The sequence below is a fragment of the Podarcis bocagei genome (genome assembly GCF_964188305.1).
Source record: "Podarcis bocagei genome assembly, chromosome: 7".
NCBI lineage: Eukaryota > Metazoa > Chordata > Lepidosauria > Squamata > Lacertidae > Podarcis > Podarcis bocagei.
The window spans coordinates 22,836,103-22,863,125 of NC_138132.1; the positions used below are offsets into that span (position 1 = coordinate 22,836,103).

At 45.5% G+C, this 27,023-nt stretch overlaps 1 protein-coding gene across 8 annotated transcripts in view; it reads right to left on the reverse strand.

The window, feature by feature from the left end:
* HIVEP3 (HIVEP zinc finger 3) overlaps window positions 1-27,023 on the reverse strand; it is a 259,289-nt gene that overhangs the window by 75,411 nt on the left and 156,855 nt on the right. For 7 of the 8 annotated variants that reach the window (XR_014010093.1, XM_081201854.1, XM_081201853.1 and 4 more), the window contains exon 1: window positions 13-103. The exons of the other annotated variant lie outside the window; for it this stretch is intronic. The gene's annotated coding sequence lies outside the window, so the exon portion shown is untranslated. Of the gene's footprint in view, window positions 1-12; window positions 104-27,023 lie in introns of those variants that run through there. 8 annotated transcript variants of the gene reach the window in all.

Below are 27,023 nucleotides of genomic sequence, written 5' to 3' on the forward strand. Positions count from 1 at the left end.
AGGAATACTTACAATGTATTTGATTTCTGCAGCTCTAATGGTGTTTGCTCTTTCCTTTATTTTATTTATTTTATTTTATTCTTTCTGAAGGGCTTACTTCAGCCTGCAAAACAACAAAGGTGCATAGCAATCAGAGAAATGCATTTAAAAGGAAACACTGTTTTCAACCACGGACAAACCTTTGGGTAGAGAATGGAACACACACACACACACACACAAACAAACAAACAAATAAACACACAAACGGTAATGGAAACCTTAAAACACAGACTTGCTCCCAACAAACTGACTTTTTCCATAGACTTTTTATCATATGTGGTGGGAATGTAGAGAAGTTAGAAAATTTTGAGAAATGATATATAATGAATTGAAAAAAATGTTTAAATTGACATTTGTAAAAAAAAACAAAAAAACAGAAGCATTTTTGTTAGGGATTGTAGGACAAGACCTGCCAAGAAAAGTAAATAACTTATTTATGTATGCTACAAGAGCGGCAAGAGTCTTGTTAGCACAAGGATGGAAGAATAAGGAAACCCCAACGAAAGAACTGTGGCAAGAAAAATTGATGAGCTATGCGGAATTAGCCAAATTGGCATATAAACTGCGTGAAAAGGACAACTGTGACTTCAAGGAAGAATGGGAACTTTTTACAAACTATCTAAAAAGACAACAAAATGAATTGGACTCTTTGGCAGGTTTTCAATAAACATTCACAAATTTATTAGCTGAACATATGATAGATAAAGTAAGGATATGTACAATTTCATAACATGCAGAAAACAATATATGTAAAGAAATCAGGGAGGGGAGCTGAGGGAAGTCCTGGGGGGGGGAGAGAGAGAGGGTTGAGGGGGGGAAATAATGTAATTGATTAAGAGGATTGATAAATTGTTATGTGGAAATTGGTTAATAAAAATATTTTTTAAAATAAAGCTGACTTTTCCCATAGAGAGATGCTGAACCCCAGGCATTGAGTTGACAGTCGCAGAGGTGCGCGTGTCTGTGATCAGACGTGTGGCGATGGGCCTACCTGCACTAAGTGACCAGGGGAAGCATCACAAAAGAAGTTGGCCTCAAACAGAACTCTAGCTGCAATTAAGCAGGTGGGAAGGAATTGCCTTACACTATGTGTCCATCTAGCAGTTTGAAAGCACATCAAAGTGCAAGTAGATAAATAGGTACCGCTCCGGCAGGAAAGTAAAAGCCTTTCCATGCGCTGCTCTGGTTCACCAGAAGCGGCTTAGTCATGCTGGCCACATGACCCAGAAGCTGTACGCCAGCTCCCTCAGCCAATAAAGCGAGATGAGCACCACAACCCCAGAGTCGGTCACAACTGGACCTAATGGTCAGGGGCCCCTTTACTTTTACCTATGTGTCCATCTCACTTAGTGTGTGTGTGGGGGGGGGAGACTCAAACTGGCAGTTGTTCTCCAAAAGATCTCAGAGAAAAGATCACATGTAGAAGGTTCCAGGGTCAATTCCAGCTAGGGCTTGCAGAGTTCCCTGCCTGAAAACTCTGAAGAGCTGCTGCCAGCCAGTGCAGACAACACTGAGCTGGATTGACCAAGGATCCAAATCACTATACAGTATGTTTCCAATGTTTCCGATACCTGTTACCTGACCTCTTTAGCTGTAGATTCTGGGGATCAAACCTGAAAACCTTCTGCATCTAAACAGTGCGATCTACTCAACAGGGCTAGGATTCTGTCTCCCTAAACCAAGGAGAGGCAATGTGAGGCCCTCCACCTTATTTCAAAAGTACTCTTCAGTCAATTGGTTCAGACGTCTGGCAAGAAGTGGCCCTGCCCACTTTTCATTCTAGCCCCACCCATTCCTGGCTTCAGGCCCCGCCCACCACCAGCATGCATTCTCCATCAGTTTACCCCTCAACACTAAAAGGTGGTTGCCCACGAAAGGTTGCACCAAAGCAGGGGTATCCAACATGGCATCCTCTAGATGTTGTTGGACTCAAATTCCCATAAACCCCAGCCAGGATGACCAATAGTCAGAGATGATGTAGTCCAACAACATTTTGTGACTATCCTTGCCCTAAAGGGCTAGGGGGTTGACGCAAGCTAGGGTTGCCTGCCACCTTGAGTTTCTTGGAAGAAAGTTGGGATATGTACATTTAAGAAATAAATTTTAAAACTAATCTAAGCCCTGTGCTGGCAACGCAACGCAAAACAAATTTAAAAGAATAATAAAAAAGCAATAAAACAAATTAGTATCTTGAAATCAACACAAAATATTCGGTGAAAGGGGTATTGGATTGCAATTGGGGTAGAATTTTCTGCATCCTGGGTTAGGTAGCATCTCAAGGTCAGAGAACTGAGACCCAAATCTACTGAAATTGACTTAGCATTCATTTCTCCCCTTATCTCTGCATTCCTGGCAAAGGGAAGGTGTTAAGAGAACTTCAGCTGAAGAGAGACCACTTTGTCATTTTAGTGAGGCCATAAAAGGATCTTAGTGGCTGTTTCTGTTTTTACTTTCCTTTGCCTTTTAATTGATTCTGCTTTCCTCCCTTAATGTGACAAAAAGGCAATATATTTCAGAGATTGAATGTGAATTAAAAAGTGTCTGCTGCATGGCTTTTATTACCATGACATTCGGCAGTTTGTGATCTTTTTGTTCCATTATTCCACAAGCTGTTTTGATTGGGAGTTTACAGAAGAACTCTTGCCAGTTATGTACCAGCCAGTTCAGATGCCCCCACTCTTAATGGTCTTCTTCAGGCATTTGGGTGCCATTGGCTCAGTTCAGACATCTTGCCAAACAGGAAGCTTAACTATGGTTTGGTGTGATGTCTGACCTGACAAACCATGCTTGTTGTGGCGGAGGGGGGGGGGATCTGCCAGGAACAGAATCCATGTCACACTCAGGACCTGCTTGTGGGCCTGATGCAGGCGGCCTCTTTGGACGTTTCTAGGTCCAGAGATTCACAGCTGGCTATTCTTCTAAGCAGCCTACAAACAAAGCTGACTTCCTTTTAACAGATCAAACTAAGGGGAGGAAGGGAGACCAGAAAACCTGAATTGGCAGTGTATTCATCAAGCGATCTTTAAATAGAGTTTCTGTGCTACCTCTTTATAATGTTGCTTCCCTATTTTGGTACATAGTAGTGACTCAAAGAAAGCAACTTTCTTCCCCCACGAGCTGAAAATTACTATGGCTGCACTTGGGCCAGAGGCTGAAATATCATTTCAAACCAAGTGCCTTGGTGCTGAAATCCTATCAAAAGAAAACTTCCTTAGCTTATCAGCCCTTGCAGACAGTAGACAAGATTATTTGAAACGGCCCTTGAAGCATTGTTATTTGCTTTTACAGTTTCAGCAGATGATTTGTTGCTGACATATATCAAATTGAAAGCAATGGCATTTTGCTTCTTTATTTAGAAATATTTATACCTTGGCCTTTTGAACAGAGAACAATAATGCCTCCAAGTTGACCCACAAATTTTTAGATATATGAACACGGGAAGCTGCCTTGTATCAATGACTCATCCAGATGATCTGTTTATTGAGCATCCATCCCCATTTGCTTGCAGAAAGCTTACGCAGAGGTTAGATTATGTCTGGTCTTTGTTGAGCATTTATCCTGATTTGCGTGAGGGTGTTGAAACGCCTCCCCATTAATTATTTGTTCATTCCACACTTTTCAGCACAACTGCCTGTCACTTTCCCAATCACAAAAGTCTCATTTTTTATTTAAAATGGTGTTGTGGTGCTGGGGCAAGTGAGCATTTCAATCGACTTTAACTGTGCAAACCTAATTTTCCGGTGTGTGCTTGAACTGCTCCTGCAAAACAATGGCTGCCTAGATACAACCCAAGTCAACCATTGGTCTATCTCACTCCACTGGTGAAGGAACAGGGGGCGGGGGGAGCGCACCGCCCCCTGCACCATATGGGGAGGAGAGTACCATCATGGCCACCACCACCCCAGACACGTGCCACACACCCCACTGCACCGCCCCCCCCCCAGGACGCACGCCATGTCCCTGGGATACACGCCCATGCGGGTGGCATGCCACGCCCCGGGATGCACATCATGCCCGACAGGACACGCCATTCACGCCCCCACCTGCTCTCCGCCCCCGGTGCCGGAGCATGTAGCTTCACCACTGTCTCACTCAGTACTGTCTGCTCTGATTGGCAGTAGCATTCCAGGGTTTAAGTCAGGGGTCCATCTCAGCTAGCAATGTCAAGAGAATTCCACCCAAAATGGGAGCAGAAATTCCCACAATTAACAACTTCACCCCCATCATTCTGCCCGGACACTGAGGTCCAGCGCCAAGGGCCTTCTGGAGGTTCCCTCACTGTGAGAAGCGAAGTTACAGAGAACCAGGCAGAGGGCCTTCTCAGTAGTGGTGTCCGCCCTGTGGAATGCCTTCCCACCAGATGTCACAGAAATAAACAACTATCTGACTTTTAGAAGACATCTGAAGGCAGCCCTGTTTAGGGAAGCTTTTAATATTTGATGAATTATTGTATTTTAATATTTTGCTGGACGCCACCCAGAGTGGCTGAGGAAACGCAGCCAGATGGGCGGAGTATAAATAATACATTTTGTTGTTGTTGTTGTTGTTGTTGTTGTTGTTGTTGTTGTTGTTGTTGTTGTTGTTGTTGTTGTCATCTGGGGCCAGAACAAAAATCATGTAAGCAAATAATCACTATTGTTATTTTATTTAGTCTGCAAATAGCTCCTAAATAATTATTACATTATTTTCTTAATTAATTGAGTAAATGTCAGCCGCGGTGGACAGTGAGACAAATAATGTAGGTTTTATCAGAAGCTGAACTGTAGTGTAACGGAAGCAGCGCTGATTGTGGTGAACCCAGGATGGGCCCGAAATCACTGCCTCTTACACCCTACTCCTAGCCCTACCTGGAGATGCTTGAGGGTTGAACCAGAAACTTTCTGCTTCCATAGCAGATGCTCTGCTGCTATGCTGTAGATCTCAGAGTCACTTGCATAAGGACTGTAGCTCAGTGGGACAGCATCCGTTTGGCATGCAGAAGGTTCCATGTTTGATCCCTGGCATCTCCAGGTAGGGCTGGAAATATCGCATCTGAAATCCTGGAAAGCTTCTGCCAGTCACTGCAGACAAAGCTAGATGGACTAAAAATCTGAACTTGGGATAAGGCAGCTCCCTATGTTTTTCGTCCTCAGCATGGAGGAGGATGGGGACAAATTAGAATTAGCTGGCTCTGCCTGTCATTGGTTCTGTTGGCCTCTCTGCCTTATGCCCTGGTAGGTGGGGCTATCGTGATCAGAACTGTGGCGGGGCAAAGGATTAAATCCCCAATCGCCCCACAAAATGGCACAGTCCTGGCCAGGATCAAGCCCCTCCTGGGTGCAATTTAGCAAGCAAGCCCAAAGACGTCAAGGCCAATCACAGGCTCATCATCACCACATGTGGTTTAGTCTCATGTTTGTTCCTTCCTCGGTCCAAGTACCATGCCTCTGAACCAACGCGAGATGGTCTGTAATATTATGCCAACAGAGAGATTCGGCAAACGAGGAGCACATGTAATTCAATTACCGCCTGAAAATGGATTTTAAGTGGTTCTTATGCTTATGAAGCAGTGCGATGAATAAATAAGGGGAAATGATTTATCCTCTCTGCAGCCTCCTTTCCACAGTATGCTCAGCTTTGTGGATTCACCAGTTAAAGATGCCCACCGACCTTCATTGGCTTCTATCTTCTCCACACTACTTAGGGGCAAACTACTAAGCAAGGACAGTGAGTAGGGAAAGTGGTCTGATCAACAAATCGAGAGCAAACATGCATATTCTTTTGCCTAAAATAGAAAATCTGCAAGGGGGGGGGATTTTGAGCTGAGAAATGGCAGGTAAGTCACTTAGCCTAGGGCTGCCATACGTCAGGACATTACCGGGATTTCCAAGGCAGAATTGACATCCGGGGGGAATTTTCTGAGTAACACTTCTATATTCATAAATAAATGACATTTGGGGGAGATTTTTGAAAGGTGGTGCTTTGTCCTGGATCTTAGGCAAGTCAATCGAAAAATCAAAAAAGCTCAACAATTTTGGGGGCTTCCTATTCGGGGTGTCCTGGTCTTAACTTTTTGAAACATGGCAACCCTACCTGTTTCCCCACTCCCATAATTTCTTAGTGTTAAACCCCTCCATGGGATTAAAAATATGGTAAACTTCATATGGCGCTGTGGGTTAAACCACAGAGCCTAGGACTTGCCGATCAGAACGTCGGTGGTTCGAATCCCCACGATGGGGTGAGCTCCCGTTGCTCGGTCCCTGCTCCTGCCAACCTAGCAGTTTGAAAGCATGTCAAAGTGCAAGTAGATAAATAGGTATTGCTCCAGCGGGAAGGTAAATGGCGTTTTTGTGTGCTGCTCTGGTTCGCCAGAAGCGGCTTAGTCATGCTGGCCACATGACCCGGAAGCTGTACACCGGCTCCCTCGGCCAATAAAGTGAAATGAGCGCCGCAACCCCAGAGTCGGCCACAACTGGACCTAATGGTCAGGGGTCCCTTTACCTTTACACGTTCATTTTAAAAACCTGCTTGTGTGTGTGTGTGTGTGTGTGTGTGTGTGAATTGAAACCCACAAATTACTGGCGGAAACAAGGTTAAACACCTCTCCCACAATCTTTCTCTGCTTAAAATCTCACCATGCTGCTTGTTTCCATTTTTTTCTTTTCAAAATGCCACTAGAGGATCCTTTACACAGTTGACGCCAGCCCCATAGACCGTCACCAGACAAAATGGGTCTATCCAGCCACCCATGATAAAACGTCTCAGAATATCACTCCCTTCCTGTCCCTGACAAATTTCCCTACTACTGCTCATCTGTATGAGCCAATCTGCTTTTCTTTGGCAAATTGCTTTCCAAAAATAAAAACAAAAACCCTCCCAAATGCCAGTGAGATGGGGCATGTTTATTCCTCCCTCTCCCCACCCCTGTATGTATATATTCCTTTCATAGACTTAAGGCTGAGTCAGTGACTTGTCAAACCACTTCCCGAGTTCAAAGAAAAGATGGGTCTTGAACCCAAGACTATCTATCCACCCCTCTCTCTATCTCCTGAATGTTTCAGCTGACCTTCCAACAGAAGCCAGTTAATTGTTGACTAGTTCCCGGCATAAAACCCAAGTTAGGATATTCTAAAAGAATTGTTATTGAGAGAGATCTACGTATTTGCCAGTCATCAACAGGCCCCAGAAAATGGGACCTGTATAAAACACTGCAATGGAGAATGTTCTTGTTCAAAGTTCCAGCCAGCCATTCCCTTTTCCTACATACTCCATTACGTTTCTGCCCACCTCCCAACACATACGGAGTGAAGCAACATTCTGTGCCCACTGAGCACGCTGTTTTGGAGTCCTGGCGCCCTTAAAACATTTGCCATTTTGGGGTAGTTTTCCAAATGTTTAGGTTTCCCCAAACCTGCCGCTTCTGTGAGTGGTTTGCTATGTAAGAATTGGCACTTGGAGAACTGAGTTTGCTGTTTGTGTGTGTGTGTGTGTGTGTGCGCGCGCATGTGCATATAAAATTGTCCCACAATCTCCTTCCCTTGCCTAAGACCTGCACATTATTATAGATATTAGACCAGGCATAGGCAAACTCAGCCCTCCAGATGTTTTGGGACTACAACTCCTATCATCCCTGACCACTGGTCCTGTTAGCTAGGGATGGTGGGAATTGCAGTTCCAAAATATCTGGAGGGCCGAGTTTGCCTGTGCCTGCATTAGACTGCCCTACAGCCGTTCATTCCCAACTCTCCATGCTAAAATTTACGCTCTTCCAACATGAGCCAGCTCTCACCTGAGACTCACTTGTTACCAGCAGCTCAATGAGCAATTAAACAGCCCTGCCAATTAAGCCTTAGTTCGGGGTTAACTGCTGGACTCCAGTAGTCCATTAGTTGGAGCATTGTCTAAATAGCAGTTCAGATCTGAGAGCCCTGTGGCTCTATGACTAATCCAAACATCTCTGCCACTTACGGGGCCCGTAGCGGCTGAAACCAAGAAAGACGTTTCCTGCTTGGCGCGGCACAGCAAATACTTCATCTGCAAGATTTAGTGTCTACCTTTAAATAGGCTAAAGGAGTTAAACAGCCCAAAAGGCTTCTGGGTTCCTGTGGAGGATGACTCACAGGAAGGATGGCCAAAATGCATCGCTATAAAATATTAAAGATAATAGGCCTCCCTGCCACAGAGGCAATATCCAACCTAGCTAATAGACCCCAGATCCTCCCACCGATTCCCAGAGTCGTTAATGGCCCTCAGGGTCTATGAGCAGATGTCAACTCTCTCTCACAGGTACCACTTTTTATTCACTCCAAATTACAGCCTGGCATTTAATTAATTTTTTATTATGGCAATACAGATTGTCCCCCTCCTGCCGTCCTCCTCCACCGCCGCCAAGGAAGCAAGAGGCTTTGGCCATGACTGCTGTCCCTCTGGAATCAAACCAAGCCAGGCAGAACAATGTCCCTGTCTGGTAAGAACGTCGGAGGAGGAAAATTCTTCTCCTTGAAGTTCAAAAACTGAAAAGTGGTTCAAACGGAGACAGCCATCTGATCATCATCATCATCAACAACAACAAATTAAAAACCAGAAGACCCAGCAGACAGAATGATCCTTTTAGCCAACAGAATTTTAATGGGAGAAATGCCATTTCCGCCCAAAATGCACTGTTCTGAAAGGTCTCTGCTTGCTGAGGGACTGGGTTCCTCGTGCGCTCTCTCTCTCTCTCTCTCTCTCTCTCTCACACACACACACACACGTAGATTCAAGCCTTCTACCTGCCATTTGCAAGGGACACGGGTGGCGCTGTGGGTTAAACCACAGAGCCTAGGACTTGCTGATCAGAAGGTCGGCGGTTCGAATCCCTGCGACGGGGTGAGCTCCCGTTGCTCGGTCCCTGCTCCTGCCAACCTAGCAGTTCGAAAGCACATCAAAGTGCAAGTAGATAAATAGGTACCGCTCTGGCGGGAAGGTAAATGTTGTTTCTGTGCACTGCTCTGGATCGCCAGAAGTGGCTAAGTCATGCTGGCCACATGACCCTCGGCCAATATAGCGAGATGAGCGCCGCAACCCCAGAGTCGGTCATGACTGCACCTAATGGTCAGGGGTCCCTTTACCTTTACCTGCCACTTGCAGTGGGGAGGCAGGCAAACATGGAGACTTCAGGTCAGACCTGGACATCTGGCAACCTAGTCTGGAGACTTGGAGAGCTGCCACCAGTCATAAGACCAAAAAAAGATCCTGCTAGGTCAGGGCAGTCTCTCATCTAGTCTAGTATCCTGTTCTCAAAGTGGCCAACCACTACAGTCAGTGAAGACCGGGGGCAGGAAACCTGTGGCCCTCCAGATGTAGCTGGACTTCAACTCCCACCAACCCCAGCCACCCTGTCTCTACTTCTTCCTAGCATTTAGTCAAAATCCTCATTTTTTCTTAAACCCAGTAGAGCATGCCCTCTCTTCAGGATCAACAGAATCCAAATGTGCTCCCATCATCTATGCTTACCACCTTTCAGATAATCAAAGATGGCTATCACAACCTCTCTTCTCCAGGCTAAACATGCCCAACTCCTTCAACCTTTCCTCATACGGCTTTCTGGACACCTGGAAGGAAGTTCAGTAGCAGAGGGACAAGCTTCTAAAGAAGGCACAGTCTCTGCCGGGACAGATTTTATCGGTCACTTTGATAGGGAATAGATCTCCCACCTGCAGTTGCTTGTTCTAAGACAGGTGATATAAGGTTATCTGAATGCATGACTCAGCAGTAGAACAGATTGGCTGAGCCATATGAGTCAGCCACCAATTATTCACAGTCATCTTTAGAAACTGTGTTTTAAAATGTGCCTAAAATGTGAAGGACCAATATATATATACATTCAGGAAAAATGAGTAGTAGTAGTAGTAGTAGTAGTAGTAGTAGTAGTAATGATGATGATGATGGGCAGACTAACTGAAATCCACTCTGAAATTTAGCAGATATCCCTGGATTAATTGCCCAGTACTTGAATCCATCATTATAGTACCTGAATTTATCATTACAGTACTGGTACTACCATACTGTAATGTGCTGTACTACTAATACTACAGTACTGGTACAGAACTACAGTAGGGACACCCTGATTAATTACCGGTACTTGAATCCATCACTGCAGTATTTACCACCATCTCTAATCATGTAATTATATGCCACCTTCTCGAATAAATAATGTAGCTCAGATACACCACCCTGGAAAGCAAATGGGTGTTCTCATGTTTGAATATTCCCCACATCAGAATTCCTGTCTTGTGGTAACTTAGCACACTGAGAAGATGCAGTTTTCAACGAGTCTATGATCTGAGAGTTTCTGCATTTGAGAAATGAAGTTGTGACATACTGCCTAAGTTGCCCGAAGCTGCAACCAAGGCAAGCAACACACCAAGTATGAGGTCATCTCATCCGCCGAGGTCATGACATCATTTGATAACGTTGCTACTGGCAAAACTAAACACACACACTCCCTCTCAAAACCACTAGAGGGAGCAATCTCATTGTGAAGAGTGAAAGCATAGCCCCTGGGGTCCAGGAGAGAGGTCACTTTTACATCAGTGAAAAAGTGACCCCCACCAGGGAAGGTATAACTCTGTTACAGATCAAGCAGGGGAAATATGCATCATGTCATTGGTAAATATAGAGTTCAGAGCAGAAGCTGGGGTGAGATGAGGTTGTGGCTTATTGAACCCCAGTGAAATCACATGCCACTGAAACCCACCACAACTAGTGAGAAATATGTGGGTGACTGCAAGTCCCAATCCATTCACTGGCACCCCAGAGGCTCACATTACCTTGCGAAAATCTAGTTTGGCCCGCAAACTGTGCTCTTTCGAACTACACAACGAGCATTAGGCCACGTTTTTCAAACAAATCTGGAAGCTCATTCAATTCTGAAATGCCTCATCTGTGGTCTGAAGTGTAGACACAGGTTTCCCATCTCATAGACAACTAGGATGGGTGCACACCATATGATTAAAGCACCTCACTTCCCCCAAAGAATCTTGGGAACTGTAGTTTGTTAAGGGTGCTGGGGATCGCTGCTCTGTGAGGGGCAAACTACAGTTCCCAGGATTCTTAGGAGAGGTGTCATGTGCTTTCAACAGACGGTGTGCGCACAGCCCCAGCCTTATGCCAAAGCCTCTCCCTGCATTCCGAATAGGCAACATAAATTCTGTTCTTACAGAAATCATATGGTAAGGCCCTTTCTTCGACTGCAACACATCAGACTACAGGCAGGGAACTGCATAGTCCCTAAATAAAATATAAACAGAAAGTCTGCAAACACTGAAAATCAGCAAAATGGAGAGAAGCTAAGCTAACCCCATGTCCCTGAAATGTTAGCTTTCCAGAAGCAGGGACTTTTTCATTCCTGGATGGGTATGCAGACTGGAGTTTATGTGGTGCCACAGCACTTGGGGTTGCGATATTTCAAGCTAAAGTCCCTGCCAGGAAAAAAAAAACTTCCAGTCAGCCACATGGTTTGTACATAAGCCAGCAAATGGAATATCCCCCGCATACCAAGTGAAATGGTATAATCCCAGCAGGACTTCGCCATGTGCTCTTCTCTGCCCATTTTAACTTGCTTTCGTTGCAGTACTCCAGGGTGCTACCCTATCGAACTGTACAAGAAGCAACTGGAGTGAGGGCCTTGCAATTAGAAGGAATAAAACATTTCAATGGCTGTGGTCAAATCCAATTAACGGAACTAACCTGTCAATCATCCTCTCCCCTCGTCTAAATCAAGAATAGCTCTGTTTCAGATATGGACAGAGCTTTCTATTAAAAAATAAAAAAACCAACCGCCTAGTGCTAATGTTCCTGTTGGGTGCCACACAATAAATAACAGCAATAAATTGTTAAAACTAAGCATCTGAAAACCATCACGTACATATAGATCTCATCCTCTTTCCTATACCCACATCTCCAGGAGACGGCTTTCAGAAAGGACCCCAAACCAAACATGAGCAAAGCTCTTCCTTAGTATCACAGTGCCTTTCAGACACTTATGGATTTATTTATTTTTATCTCTGATTACTAACTTTGGGGCAGAGACATTTATTTTAAGTGGAGAGAGATTTCTCCCCCTCTCTCCTCCCTACCCAAACGCATAGGGGTTATCCTGTGAAACTGAGTGGCAGAAGATTCAAAGCAAACAAAACAGAGAACTTCTTTTGGGAAGTGCAGTAGCTAAGTGGTAGAGAATTTGCTTTTCATATAGAAGGTTCCGAGTTCAATTCCTGGCATTGCCAAGCAGGGCTGAAAATGTCCTCTGCCTGAAACCCTGGAGAGACACTATCAGTCGGTGCGTGGTTGTTGTTGATGAGAGAGCCAGCATGGTGTAGGGGTTAAGAGCGGTGGACTCGTAATCTGGTGAACCGGGTTCATGTCCCCGCTCCTCCAGATGCAGTTGATGGATGACCTTGGCTAGTCACACTTCTCTAAAGTCTCTCAGCCTCACTCACCTCACAGAGTGTTTGTTGTGGAGGAGGAAGGGAAAGGAGATTGTTAGCTGCTTTGAGACTCCTTAAAGGGAGTGAAAGGTGGGATATCAAGTCCAAACTCCTCCTCCTCCTCCTCCTCTTCTTCTTCTTCTTAAATTTTATATACTTCCCTATATCCGCAGGTATACACTCCTGGGCTTGATGGACCAAAGGTCTGACTCAATATAAGGCAGCTTACTAACTTCTGTAGCTGGTTGGCATCCATCTGTCTTGAAAGACAATGGCATCCGTCTCCAAGGTCAAAGTCAAACCACTGAGGAATCACAGCACCCGCTGTGGCTGTTGCGTCCCATGTTAGCAGAATCAGTGGCCTCTCCAGGGCGCAAGCCTGGTCAGTGTCTGTGGAGGCCCTGGGTTGCCCAGATGACAAGTCCTCATCCTCACTGATGTGGTCCAAAGGAAAGCAGAGCAATAAGTTTGTCACAGCTTGGCAGCAGGAGTTGCAGGAAGGAGACGTACAAGGTGCCATCCAACGATCTTAGGGACTCCTTAGTCTTTTCTTTAGTCTTCTATTCTTATTAGAATAGCAACAAGAACAAGAATAAAAGTCCAGCAACATTTGGAAGGTTCTAGGTGGGGGGAAGCTGGTTTCCTGTGACATGCAACGTCAGCCATTGCATTTGGTCACCTACCACTCTGAGAAACAGCTGCCGTCATCAAGAGACAGATGGATGTTCACCTGTCTAGATGGATGCTTGCCCGTCTAGAGCTGATCTCATAAAAAAGTAGACATTTTAAAACTCACATAACAAACATCTTCACGCTAAAGTAGAAAATAAAAAAACCTAAACCTTGCGTAAAAATAAGTCTTTCCCTCTTCTATCAAAATAAAATATAATCTGGCTAATCAACCATCTGTTCAACTCATCAAGCGTGCTTTGAATATATGAAGGTAGCTAGCTGTATGGCCTGAATCCCAAGCCGGAATTAAGATTGCCAGAAGAAATATCAACAACCTCAGATATGCAGATGACACAACTTTGATGGCAGAAAGTAAGGAGGAATTAAAGAACCTCTTAATGAGGGTGAAAGAGGAGAGTGCAAAATATGGTCTGAAGCTCAATGTCAAAAAAACTAAGATCATGGCCACTGGTCCCATCACCTCTTGACAAATAGAAGGGGAAGAAATGGAGGCAGTGAGAGATTTTACTTTCTTGGGCTCCATGATCACTGCAGATGGTGACAGCAGTCATGAAATTAAAAGACACCTGCTTCTTGGGAGAAAAGCAATGACAAACCTAGATAACATCTTAAAAAGAAGACATCACCTTGCCGACAAAGGTCCATATAGTTAAAGCTATGGTTTTCTCAGTAGTAATGCATGGAAGTGAGAGCTGGACCATAAAGAAGGCTGATCGCCGAAGAATTGATGCTTTTGAATTATGGTGCTGGAGGAGACTCTTGAGAAGCCCATGGACTGCAAGAAGATCAAACCTCTCCATTCTTAAGGAAATCAGCCCTGAGTGCTCACTGGAAGGACAGATCCTGAAGCTGAGGCTCCAACACTTTGGCCACCTCATGAGAAGAGAAGACTTCCTGGAAAAGACCCTGATGTTGGGAAAGATTGAGAGCACAAGGAGAAGGGGACAACATGGTTGGACAGTGTTCTTGAAGCTACTAACATGAGTTTGACCAAGCTGAGGGAGGCAGTGGAAGACAGGAGTGCCTGGCGTGCTCTGGTCCATGGGGTCACGAAGAGTCGGACACAACTAAATGACCAAACAACAACAACAAAGCTGAATGGCCAGTTGAAAAGAGGGTAGGAGGCACAAAATCCTGCCTTTGGATACCATTTCCTGACTCTGAAACATAGCTAGCCCCACTCTCTTGGAGCCAGTGCTTTGAATTAAAAATGAGCCCAGAAGAAATCAGCGTAAGACAGAAACTTGCTTTATATAGCTGGCTCTGGTCAAAGAAAACAGCAGATGATCTACAGGCAAACCAGCTTCCACAGGGACAGGAGGTGTGGAGGAAAAGAAAAGGTATCCATACACTATACAGGGCAAAACAGAATGGATCCCCTGGGTTTAAAGATTGCTTCTCTGCGTATATGGCCAGGGAGATGGGGTGGATGGAGTGGTGGCAGCTGATTGGGCAGGTGGCAGGGAGCCCAAACAGTAGGTGGCGCCAAAGACAGTGGCAGGCAGAGCCAACCCATTCCAGTTGTGTCTCCATCCTCCTCCCAGCTAAATTCTACAAGGCTACCACTGAAACCGAGGTGGAGGAAGCTGAGATGTAGTGCTGCCGCCTCCTGGACTGGTTGTAAGCAAGACCATTTCTCATTGGCCTAAAAGTCTCCACCGGGATAGAGGAAATGTCCAGTGATGGAAAGAGACCAGGAAGTCCTAGGTTCATAATCCCTGTTCAGTTACAGAGGTTTATGGGGGACTTCGAGGCAGTCCATCAGCCCGGCTGGGACTAACTGCCATCTGATTCCTCCTCTTCCAAGACTGTCTTCATCTGTGACCATCCAACCTGGCTGTATCAGAGAAGTGAAACAAGGACATCCCCTCCAGCAGGTCTGCTGGGACCAACTGCAGCTTGGCTCCTCAACTCCAAGAACAGTCTCCATCTGCGGCCATTCCACAAGCTGTGCTGTTTTTATTGTCATTATTTGTATATTTTAACTTTTATCTATGTATATGGTTTTAATTCTATTAATGTTTAATTGTTTTTTAATGATTTTTTTTTCTTTTCAGCAATTCTTGGTTTTATCCATAAGCTGCCTGGAGTCTCATCAGGTGGAAAAGGCAGTGTATATAAATAAATATATTGTTATCATCATCATCATCATCATCATCATCATCATCATCACTGAGAGTTAGCACAGTGCAATGGTTAGAACATTAGACTAGGACCTGGAAAACCAGGTTTTCACATCCCCACTCAGCCAAAGAGTTCCCTGTGTGATCTTGCCCTAGTCACAGTCTCGCAGCCTGACCTACTACACAAGGTGGTTGTGAGAATGGGGAGGAGGAGAACCACTCATGTCACCATTAGTTCCTTGGAGAAAAGGTGGGATATGAAAATAAAGAAACAAACAAAATTAACTATTAGGATCAGTAGATAGCCCTACAACAGTAAACCAGGCAAAGGATAGTGTAATGGACTTTGGCTGGGGAGACCTGGATTCACATTCTTGCTGAGCCATGAATCTTGTTGGTTGACCCTGGGCCGGTCACTACTTGAGCATATAGCCTACCTTGCAGGGCTGTTAGTAAGAGGGCACAGTAGAATGTCCCACACCCAATGTGAGTGCTAGTGCTCTGGCAGATGATGCTCTTGCTCCTCGGAAAATATAAAGGATTAAAACCAGTGTTGGTGCTGCTCAGAGTAGACCCACTTGAAGTTATCGGGCATGGCTATGTTGAATTTGTTCACCTCAATGGGTCAGTTCTAAGTAGGATCAGGAAAGAATACAAATCCAAAGTCCTGTGTTCTCCCACTTCTCTGCCCTAAGTAAAATGGAACTTGGGAGGCTCTTGTCAATTCTGCGTTGCTCACTTAGCCCCCAAATGATAGCATATATTTCCTTTTGCCTGAAGAGAGGGATGTGTGTGGACTGCAGGACTGGTTTTGTTATTCACAGCTTGACTGATGAAAAAGAAGAGTTCAAGGGAGGAGGCGTCAAACCCGTACTCTCTACGGGGAACACACTTCCATGTGGAGTCTGCCGATAATTCGTCACCGGCATACATGGTCCGCTGCTTGTGGGTTTTGATCTGTTCTACACCTGTGGGAACCTGCTACAAAGTTAGGAATTGCACAGCAGGGTGGGATGGCATTTGTATTCACCAGAACCAATGTTACTGAAGAGGAGGCAGGGTGATCGTAATGTCAAAGAGAGAGAGAGTAAACAGGGTTCCTGGGTAAACATACAGTGATAGACAGGGATGAGAGAAAGAGAGAGGTTGCATAAACCAGACAGGCTCAATAGCTGTGTGTTCAGCTCCAAAAATAATACAGCACCACCACCCATAGAATCACAGAGCTGGGAGGGAGCCTGGGGGTCATCTAGACCAACTCCTGGCACTGCAGGAATCTCAGCTAAAGCATCCATGGCAGATGGCCATCCAACCTCTGTTCAAAAATCTCCAAAGAAGGAGAGTCCATTGGATGCTGCCTATGCTGCTTTCAACTCGATCCCCCTTGCACAAATGCAGGTGCAGGATCCCTCTGGAGAATAAAGTTCTCAGAAAAGGAAGCAGATTCACCTAAGGATAACTGCATATTTGCTAGAGAATATATATGTGCATGTGGATGAGTTCCTCCATTTGGATAAAATACTAGGGGGAAGTGTTGATGAATATGAGATTGCGTATCCCGTTGATTCTCACATTTTTCTCCTTTTTTTCCTTAGGAGACCCTCAGACAATCCTCTGTTTTCTGTATGCTCCATGCTTTCAAGACAGCTGCCAGAATTTTGACTGGAGGCAAGTGGAAGGACCATGCAACTCCCAGTGTGAGTTCATCAGAACCGAACCGACTGCCATGCCAGCAAAGGCCCAAGCTCCTCAAAGGCTAAGTCTTGAGCACACTCCAGATAGTAGGCAGTTGCCAAGCTGGGAGGGCTTTCTTATGGAAGGAATATTCAACTGAGGTGCAGCAATGAAGAGGAGCTGGTTTTTGTGCCCATCTGCCAATGGCACAGGTGGGTTGATACTTCCAGGAGGAAGTTCTGTAGGTATTTTGGCACCAGAGCTTTAAGGAGAAGAACCCACACTTTGAACTGGGCTTGGACACGATTTGACATGGCAACCTACACTGATGAGACAATTCTGCAAGACTCCTGTATTAAGTAGGGGGTGGGTGAGTTCTAAGGACCCTTTCAGCTCTATAAATTCTTTGATTTTAGAAGGACTTCTGCTAGCAAACCTAGAGCAGGGGTGGGGAACCTCCAGCCCTTGAGCAAAAATGTGACCCACCAGACATTTGCATTTGGCCAGTGAGGACATTATCCCCAAGCCATGTCCACCTGCAATGTCATATGTGTGGGGCAGGGTTTGGGGCAGGTAGAGACACTGGTGCCAATGAGCTACCCAGAGCCTTAAAGCACACTCCCAATTGTGTCCTGGCAAGAGAAAACAGGTTTTGGCTCTGCCACCCAACAGAGTCAAATTCTGCTGGATTGGCTGTGTGAGCAAGTTCCACACAGGGAACTTAACTCACACAGCTGATGTCTGCAGTCACACTTATGTGGTGCTTTGAAGTCCTGACTTTGGGGCTTCAAAGCACCCAATCACCTGGCATCATTGTGGAATTAGGTGAAAGACAAGTAGGCGAACAAAATTACCTGTCAAATTTGGCCTGCAAGGCTAGGATCTGAGAAGGCTCTGGCCCGTGGAGGCAATAAGGTTCTCCACTGCTGCCTTAGAGGAAGCCACTCCCAGCCACAGGGGACAGGCTTGGACCAGAGAGAAAACAGCCATGGCTGGTAGAAGGCAGTTTCCTACCTTCCAGAAGCACAGGAACTGTGCTAAGTGTGTTTTGCCACTGAATGGGGGGAAATACAGTTCCTGTATGTCTGATAACCCAACAGCATGTGGGGAATGCTTTTTATAGAACCCAAATATTTACTTCTTCCTATTTTATGCCCATTTCTTTTTGAGAACACAGTGTCTGCGGTGGGAGGCAGGTTTACTTAAGGTTGGCATGCGAAATGTACCAAACATAACATCTGAGTCCCTCTGGGTCAATTTGCAAGAGGCTTCTGCTCTCTAGGGGAAGCCTCCCATCAGGTCTCTTTCACATGTGAATGTGTGAGATGCTAATAACTATGCCAGATCTTCCAGCAGGTTTCCTTTGACTGTGGCTTGTGCAAATGAAGGGAGCAATGTACCCCAGTTCTCACAATGAATAGCTTTATCTGAAGGATCAAGGCAGGCAACAGCTGAGAACCAAGCTCACTGGCAAAACCAAATCAGACCAAGATTGTAACTGTTACCAGTTCCCTTGTAATCCGCAGTCTAGGAATCTGAATATTTATGTTCCAAGCACCTGAGGGAATGGTAGTCACAAGTAGCATGGTGTTAGCAGCACCAGATTTGAGTCTGTGATGTTCTCTGCCTCATTCCTGCTAGAATCAGCATGACTGGTATTCCAGTGATGATAATGGTTGCACTTTCTAGCTCCCCAGATTTCAGTTTTTTAAGAAGTTAATGTGCATTTTACAAGGAGAGTGTCACTAACCTGTTCGTAATGAAGACCCAAAGCATCTTGAGAAATCTTAAATATTAACAAAGTTAGTGGAAGTTATGCCAGAATGGCCTTATTAAGCTAAGTTATGCTTTTCCTAAGCTGCCATTAAACCAGGAACTGTCTAATTAACGTAGTTTCCTGCCTCATTTAAACTAGAAAACTGTGGCCACTAGCTTTGGGGAAAATGGGATGGCCTCCTACACTGTTAAAGGCTGTGTAAAATAAGGAATTTCTGCAGATATATCTATCTATTAGCACTGCTGAAATGTTTGCTTCGGCACAACAATTAAACATACAACAGTCCAGCAATTTTGTGTAACTGGCCACCCAAGGAATGAGCCTATTAAAGGTGCAGGAGTCCTGTCTTCTTGAACATCTAGTCACCCTCAGAGCAAGGCAGGATAGTAAAACAATTTCAAACTGTAATTCAGCATCCTGGTACGTTCCAAATATGGTAACCATAGTTTCCCAGTTTGAATGAAATGTGCAACTGTGATGAATTAGAGACTTTCTGCTCATTGTGGAAGGGCTGAGTGTGTGGGCGAGAGGAGGCTTGTGCTATTTATTCATTCTATTTCTATACTGTCCATCCATTAAGTCCCCCGGGTGATTTACAAATTTATAAAAATACAATGAGGACTACCCAATAAAAACCAGCTACAGTGGTACCTTGGTTCTCAAACTTAATCCATTCCGGAAGTCCGTTCCAAAACCAAGGCATGCTTTCCCATAGAAAGTAATGCAAAACGGATTAATCCATTCCAGACTTTTAAAAACAACCCCTGAAGAAGCAATTTAACATGAGTTTTACTATCTAACGAGACCATTGATCCATAAAATGAAATAAAACAGTATTGTAGATGATAAAAATTCAAATTCAAATTCAAATTCTTTCTCACCTGCACTGATGATAGTCACTGTTTGGATGGGGGGGGGGGCCTTTTATCCATTTCTGCAGTCACACAATCAATCAATCAGTCAGTCAGTAGCTGAATTGGGATCCACACAGTCACAAAAATAAATTAACTGAAAAAGCCTCAAAACCAAAAACGCAAAAGAAATAGCAAAATCACCAAATATAAGCTCCAAATATCACCTCAGAACACTGCAATTGGAACACTGCAACTTAACCCGAGGTACCACTGTATTTGCACCAGTGACTTTGACATGTGAGATAATCTGGCAATTTGAACTGGAATCTGAGACCTAGTAGTTCATTAAAAACAAAACTGTCGTGATCTGTCATGGGACAAGAAGATAGCAGTGGCTACCCAGACCTTATGGTTGGTTGTGAGTTCAAGGGAAGACACAGGGCAAGAACTAAGAAGCAAATAAGAAATGGCTAAATGTTGGTACATAATGAAATGCGAAAATGTGAATTTGCAAATATAATGTATATGTACTACTATGTAAAGATTTCATATATGTATTGTGACATAAATAAATAAATAAATAAATCAGTTCAAGCTTCAGGGCCCCAAAAATGTAGATCTGCCACTGCTCAGACCTCTCCAAGTAGGTTGCTGCACATGGTGTGGGAGGAGAGAAGATGGGGACACTCCTTTGGTGTGGTGTAGTGGTTAAGAGCAGTGGACTCGTAATCTGGGGAACCGGGTTCGCGTCTCCACTCCTCCACATGCAGCTGCTGGGTGACCTTGGGCTAGGCACACTTCTTTGAAGTCTTTCAGCCCCACTCACCTCACAGAGTGTTTGTCATGGGGGAGAAAGGGAAAGGAGAATGTTAGCCGCTTTGAGACTCCTTAAAGGGAGTGAAAGGCGGGATATCAAATCCAAACTCTTCTTCTTCTTCTTCTTTCTTTTTTTTAAAAAAAATCACAGTGTCTTTGCTCACTAAAGATAATTTTTAACATACCGTAAAGTTTACATTCGGCACGAGGGGAGGGGAGGGGAAAGCAACACAGGGTTCTGCTCCACACCAGAGTTTTACTTTGTTTATTCATTTCGAGCACGTTGGTCCCACTCTTCAGCCAAAAAGGCTCCCGGAGTGGCTTTTAAATCAAACCAACCCTGGAAGGCTAATTCACGCTCCACACAAATCACTTGATTTAGACTACTATCCAGGAGGTCCAGAAGAAACATTATTTACACGCAGTTTTCTTTTCCTGGGGATTCGTTATTAGTATTCTCTTCCGCATCTATAGAACCAGCTACAGAACCGGGGAAATTCTAATCCTGCGCAAGTGTAAATCCCTCTGGAGAATTCTGTCTAGACATCGGTTATACAATGCTTAACCTGGTGGAGATTATTTCAGCATTCACATTCCAACCAAATGCACTAGGGTTTGGTTGTAACATTATTTTCCTTTCCTCTTTCCTTCAAAAGAAGCCTATTTATTTTATTTTTTTAAAGCAGAAAGCTGGTACAAAATTGTAATCGAGGGGCAGGGAACCTTGTTCAGGGCCGAGGGCCTCATGATCTCCTGAGCGATGTTCCAAGGGCCACATGCCAGTGGTGGGCAGGGCCAGGAGCAAAAAGGGGCAGAGCAATGTATGCAAATTTCACCACTGTACAGCAGACTAGTTTCTACACATACTCTGCTCCTCTATCTGGTCCAGCAGGAAGCCTTGACATTAGCTAAGAACGCATTCCAGCCAGACAAAATGCCGGGGAACAGTGAAAAGTGTGGTCTGAGAAGTGGGGGGCTGGGGGAGTTCTGAGGGCCGGTAGAGACACTTGGAGGGCCACATTTGGCCCCCTGGGCCTGAGGCTCTCAGCTCCTGCTGTAATCCCTATCACGATTTCAGTAAAGTTGTGAATTGTTATAGCTACTCAAAACCTGGGGAAGCAAGTTTTTTTATATATACAGTGGTACCTCAGGTTACACATGCTTCAGGTTACATACGCTTCAGGTTACAGACTCCGCTAACCCAGAAATAGTGCCTCAGGTTAAGAACTTTGCTTCAGGATGAGAACAGAAATCATGCTCCGGCAGCACGACAGCAGCGGGAGGCCTCATTAGCTAAAGTCGTGCTTCAGGTTAAGAACAGTTTCAGGTTAAGAATGGACCTTTGGAACGAATTAAGTACTTAACCCGAGGTACCACTGTTAGCGGAGTTTGTAACCCGAGAGACGAGGGTAGGGTGAGCAAGGATTACTCACCTCCGTCACTGGTGTTGTGCAATGCCAGGTCTATAGGCAACAAAACCGCCACCCTGCGAGATTTCATCATCTCGCAGGGGGTCGACCTGGCTTGTGTGACGGAGACCTGGGTGCGCAAAGGGGATACTGTTACCTTACGAGAGATGGCGCCCCCGGGTTTTTCCGTCCTCCACCAGTCACGGACTGTGGGCCGGGGGGGAGGGGTGGCACTATTAATCCGGGAAGATTGTTCTTTCAGGGCTCTACCACCGCCATCGATCCCCGGCATTGAATGTGTTGGCCTAGTGTGGGGCTCCGAGGTGAGCTTGGCTGTCTGGCTGGTGTACCGGCCACCTAGCGCACCAGCAGCCACCCTGTCGGGCCTGCTGGAGGCGGTGGCCGGCTGGGCCTTGGAGTTCCCTAACCTATTGGTATTGGGGGACTTCAACATCCATGCCGATGCCACTCCCTCCTCACAGGCTCTGGACCTGGTGTCTTCCATGGCGACACTAGGGCTCTCCCAGTTTGTTTCGGGCGCCACACATCAAGCAGGCCACACGCTGGATCTGATCTTTGGCGTTGGTATAGATGTGATCATGTTTCCTTCGATGAAGGTGCCATGGTCTGATCACTACGCTCTGAAAGCCAGGACTGACGTTCCACCCCCACCCTGCTTAGGTGGTGAGCCGATTTGGGCTCGCCCGCGGAGGCTGATGGACCCTGATAGATTCCGTCAAGCCTTGCGGGACCTTTCTCCCCCTGGCGACTCATTGACTGAGCTTGTTGAGGGCTGGAATACCCAGCTCCTGGCAGCCATCAATGAGATCGCACCTAAGCGCCCTCTGCGACCCCGCAAAAACCAGGCTCCCTGGTTTACTGAGGAGCTCCGGAAAATGAAGCGGGACCTCAGACGGCTAGAGCGAGTATGGCGGGGTGCCCGTGACGGAGCCTCAAGAACATCTTATAGGGTTTTTATGAAAACCTACGAGATGGCAGTGAAGACCGCTAAGAAGTCCTACTTCTCGGCCTCCATTGCATCCGCTAGCTCTCGCCCGGCACAATTATTTAGTATAATTCGGTCTTTAACGTCCCTCGAAGGACAGCCAAATTTAAATAACAATTCGACACACAGCTGTGAGGCATTTGCGAGCTTTTTTGCGGAGAAGGTCCTGTCGCTCCGCCATGACCTCCCTGCCAATTTGGATACAATAAAGGAACTGGAGGCCCCTCGACTGTCCTCGGGTCCAGTATTGGACCACTTTGACCGGGTATCCCCAGCCGATGTGGACAGACTCCTCCAAGCTGGAAAGCCCACCACTTGTCCTCTCGACCCGTGCCCGTCTTGGCTGATTAGAGCGTGTCCAGACGAGGTGCGGGCCCCCCTGGGGGATATCATCAATTTGTCCCTTGGCACCGGGACATTCCCAGGGGAACTGAAGGAGGCAGTGGTGCGTCCGCTCTTAAAGAAAACATCATTAGATCCCTTAGATCTATCCAATTACCGCCCAGTTTCGAATCTTCCATTCCTGGGTAAGGTGATTGAGAGAGCGGTTGCTGAACAGCTTGGTAGGTTTCTGGATGAAACATCGGCTCTGGATCCATTCCAGTCCGGCTTCCGCGCTGGTCATGGGACCGAGACGGCTCTGGTCGCCCTAACAGATGATCTTTGTAGACAGCTGGATCGAGGCGGGTCGGGGCTGCTGATTCTTCTAGATCTGTTAGCAGCTTTCGACATGGTTGATCACGAACTTCTGGACCACCGCCTCGCCAACGTGGGGATCCAGGGCACAGTCCTTCAATGGCTGCGCTCGTTTCTCTCTGGTCGGGGACAGAGGGTGGCGCTTGGGGGGGAACTGTCATCCCGCCACTCCTTGGTGTGTGGAGTGCCTCAGGGTGCGATTCTCTCCCCGATGCTTTTTAACATCTTTATGCGCCCCCTCGCCCAGCTTGTCCGGAGTTTTGGGCTGGGCTGCCATCAGTATGCTGATGACACCCAACTCTATCTGTTGATGGATGGCCATCCTGACTCGGCCCCAGACACACTGATCAGATGCTTGGAAGCTGTGGCTGGATGGTTACGTGGGAGCCGGTTGAAGTTAAATCCTTCGAAGACAGAGGTCCTCTGGCTGGGACGGGACGATATGGGATTGAGGGGGCAACTCCCATCTCTTGCGGGGGTGCAATTAGTGCCAGCACCGTCCGTTAAGAGTTTGGGTGTAATCTTCGATACCTCCCTCTCCATGGAGGCGCAGATTGCAGCTATAACAAAGGCGGGATTTTTTCATCTCCGCCAAGCTAAGCAGTTGGCTCCTTACCTCTCTCGCCCTGACCTAGCCACTGTGATCCACGCGACGGTCACCTCCAGACTGGATTATTGTAACTCGCTCTACGTGGGGCTGCCCTTGAGACTGACCCAGAAACTCCAGCGGGTGCAGAATGCCGCAGCGAGACTCCTTACGGGGTCTTCGCTGCGGGATCACATTCATCCGGTGCTATACCAGCTGCACTGGCTCCCGGTGGAGTACAGGATCAGGTTTAAGGTGCTGGTTTTAACCTTCAAAGCCCTACACGGCCTAGGACCCTCGTATCTACGGGACCGCCTCTCCTGGTATGCCCCACAGAGGAACTTACGGTCCTCAAATAAAAACATCTTGAAGGTCCCAGGCCACAGAGAGGTTAGGCTGGCCTCAACTAGAGCCAGGGCTTTTTCGGCTGCGGCTCCAACCTGGTGGAACGCTCTGTCACAAGAGACAAGGGCCCTGCAGGACTTGACATCTTTCCGCAGGGCCTGCAAGACAGAGCTGTTCCACCAGGCCTTTGGTTAGGGCACAGCCTGACTCCCTCCTTTGGCAATCTTTACAATACTTTAGTTTATGGTTGCCATCAATTTTGATTTTAATTAATTCTTATGATGTTTTATAATGTTGCACTATTTTAGTGTTGTTAGCCGCCCTGAGCCCGGCTTCGGCTGGGGAGGGCGGGATATAAATAAAATTTATTATTATTATTATTATTATTATTATTATTATTATTATTATTGTAACCAAAAGCGTTTGTAACCCAAGGTACCACTGTACAAACAAGTTTTTATTTGGTATTATTATTATTATTATTATTATTATTATTAGGGTGTTTTTTTTTAGTTGCTTTCTTTTTCCCAGGGAAACCTGACTTCCAAAGTAAGTTATTAAATTGCATATATATACATGCAAAGGAGCAAAATACATACATACAATAAAGACATTGTGATTATATTGCACTTTAGTATTTGTCCCTATTTATGCAGTCCTTTTCTTCTAGGAAAAACAGGTGTCGGAACTTTGTACCCCCAGAAAAAGAGCACTGTGTTTATGCTATATTTATATTTCATAAATTCAATAAGCATTTTCTATTAACTTTAACTTTTTTCCATTCTGGTCTGCCTTCTCTCACTCTTATCAATTCCATCAGCTTATATACATACATTGTTGCTACCTTCCAAATTTTTGTTAGCCATTCCTTCACTGTTGCTAATGACCTATTTCCCAATTTGTGCGCCATAAGCTTGTGGGCAGCTATTAAAATTCCGCATTAACTCCTTATGTTCTATGCCCTAATAAAATTATCAGGAGATCCAAGGGCAAAGTGTAAGCCGTTATTAATTATATGATCTTTACTACCTTTCCTCCCAACCCACAAAAGGATTTTAATTACTGCACACTTCCACCAAATGTGTTCCATATTCACCTGCAAATGTTTACACTGCCATCACAGACAGCATAGATTTTACTCCATCTTTGTACACCACATCTTTGAAATACACCACTTTCTCTAATGCTAACAAAAAGAGATCATGCAAAACAAAAACAAACAATATATGTTCTGAAATTGGTTCTGTTATTTTTACTCATTGTAAAAATGTACCCAAATGTGATTTCAAAGTAGTCAGAAGAACACATATTTTAGATAGAACCTGCTTCAGATTTTCCTCCTTGTAATCTGTTTGATCAAAACATTACAGTACTCTCGCCACCTTGTTTCTTCTTATATTTTATTCTATATATAACTTGTTTATATTGAAACCATTGTGGGACTGATCATTATTATTTTTTTGCAATGCCCATTATTTACAATATCTTTACATGCAATCAGATCATTACCCAACCAGTGTGTGTGTGTGTGTGTGTGTGTGTGTGTGTGTCCAGTAACACCTTAGAGACCAACTAAGTTTGTTCTTGGTATAAGCTTTCGTATGCATGGAAGTGTGCAACACTAACGGATGCAGGTGGCGCTGTGGGTTAAACCACAGAGCCTAGGACTTGCCAATCAGGAGGTCGGTGGTTCAAATCCCCGCGATGGGTTGAGCTCCCGTTCCTCGGTCCCAGCTCCTGCCAACCTAGCAGTTTGAAAGCACGTCAAAGTGCAAGTAGATAAATAGGTACCGCTCCGGCGGGAAGGTAAACGGCGTTTCCGTGCGCTGCTCTGGTTCACCAAAAGCGGCTTAGTCATGCTGGCCACATGACCTGGAAGCTGTACGCCGGCTCCCTCAGCCAATAAAGCGAGATGAGTACTGCAACCCCAGAGTCGTCCACGACTGGACCTAACAGTCAGGGGTCCCTTTACCCTTAACCTTTAAGGTGCTACTGGACAATTTATTTATTTATTTATTTATTTATTTATTTTTCGACTGCGTCAGAACAACATGGCTACCTACCTGAACCATTATCCAACCAATCAGATATTTGGCATGCGGTCAGGGGTGTCAACTTGAATAAAATATTGGGGGGGGCCTGATAAGTCCCAGAGCAAATAATTAATCACAAGACACTGCGCATACACACCATTTGAATTGCAGTGTTCATCAACTTTGAGGGGGACTCGGCCCCCTCAAATATTTTATTGGGGGGGGCAGAAAGATATCGGCACCCTAGGCCTCCAGTCTTAAAATATTTGTTAAAAATAAGGCGTGAACAAGGATCTATGAGGTGTCAACATTATTTTTAAACCACTCCAAACTTCTAGTACAGCCTCTATGCAAGGATTAAACCAAAAAGCTTCCTCATTACTCTGTGACATTATAGTTGGTCCTCCTAAAAATATATAACCTGAATGCAGATTTTTGGGTTTCCCCCGTCACTCTGCTCTTACAACAGGGCCCTAGTTGCTTTATGTGTCTATTGACCATGAGATAATGCTGGCTTGGATTC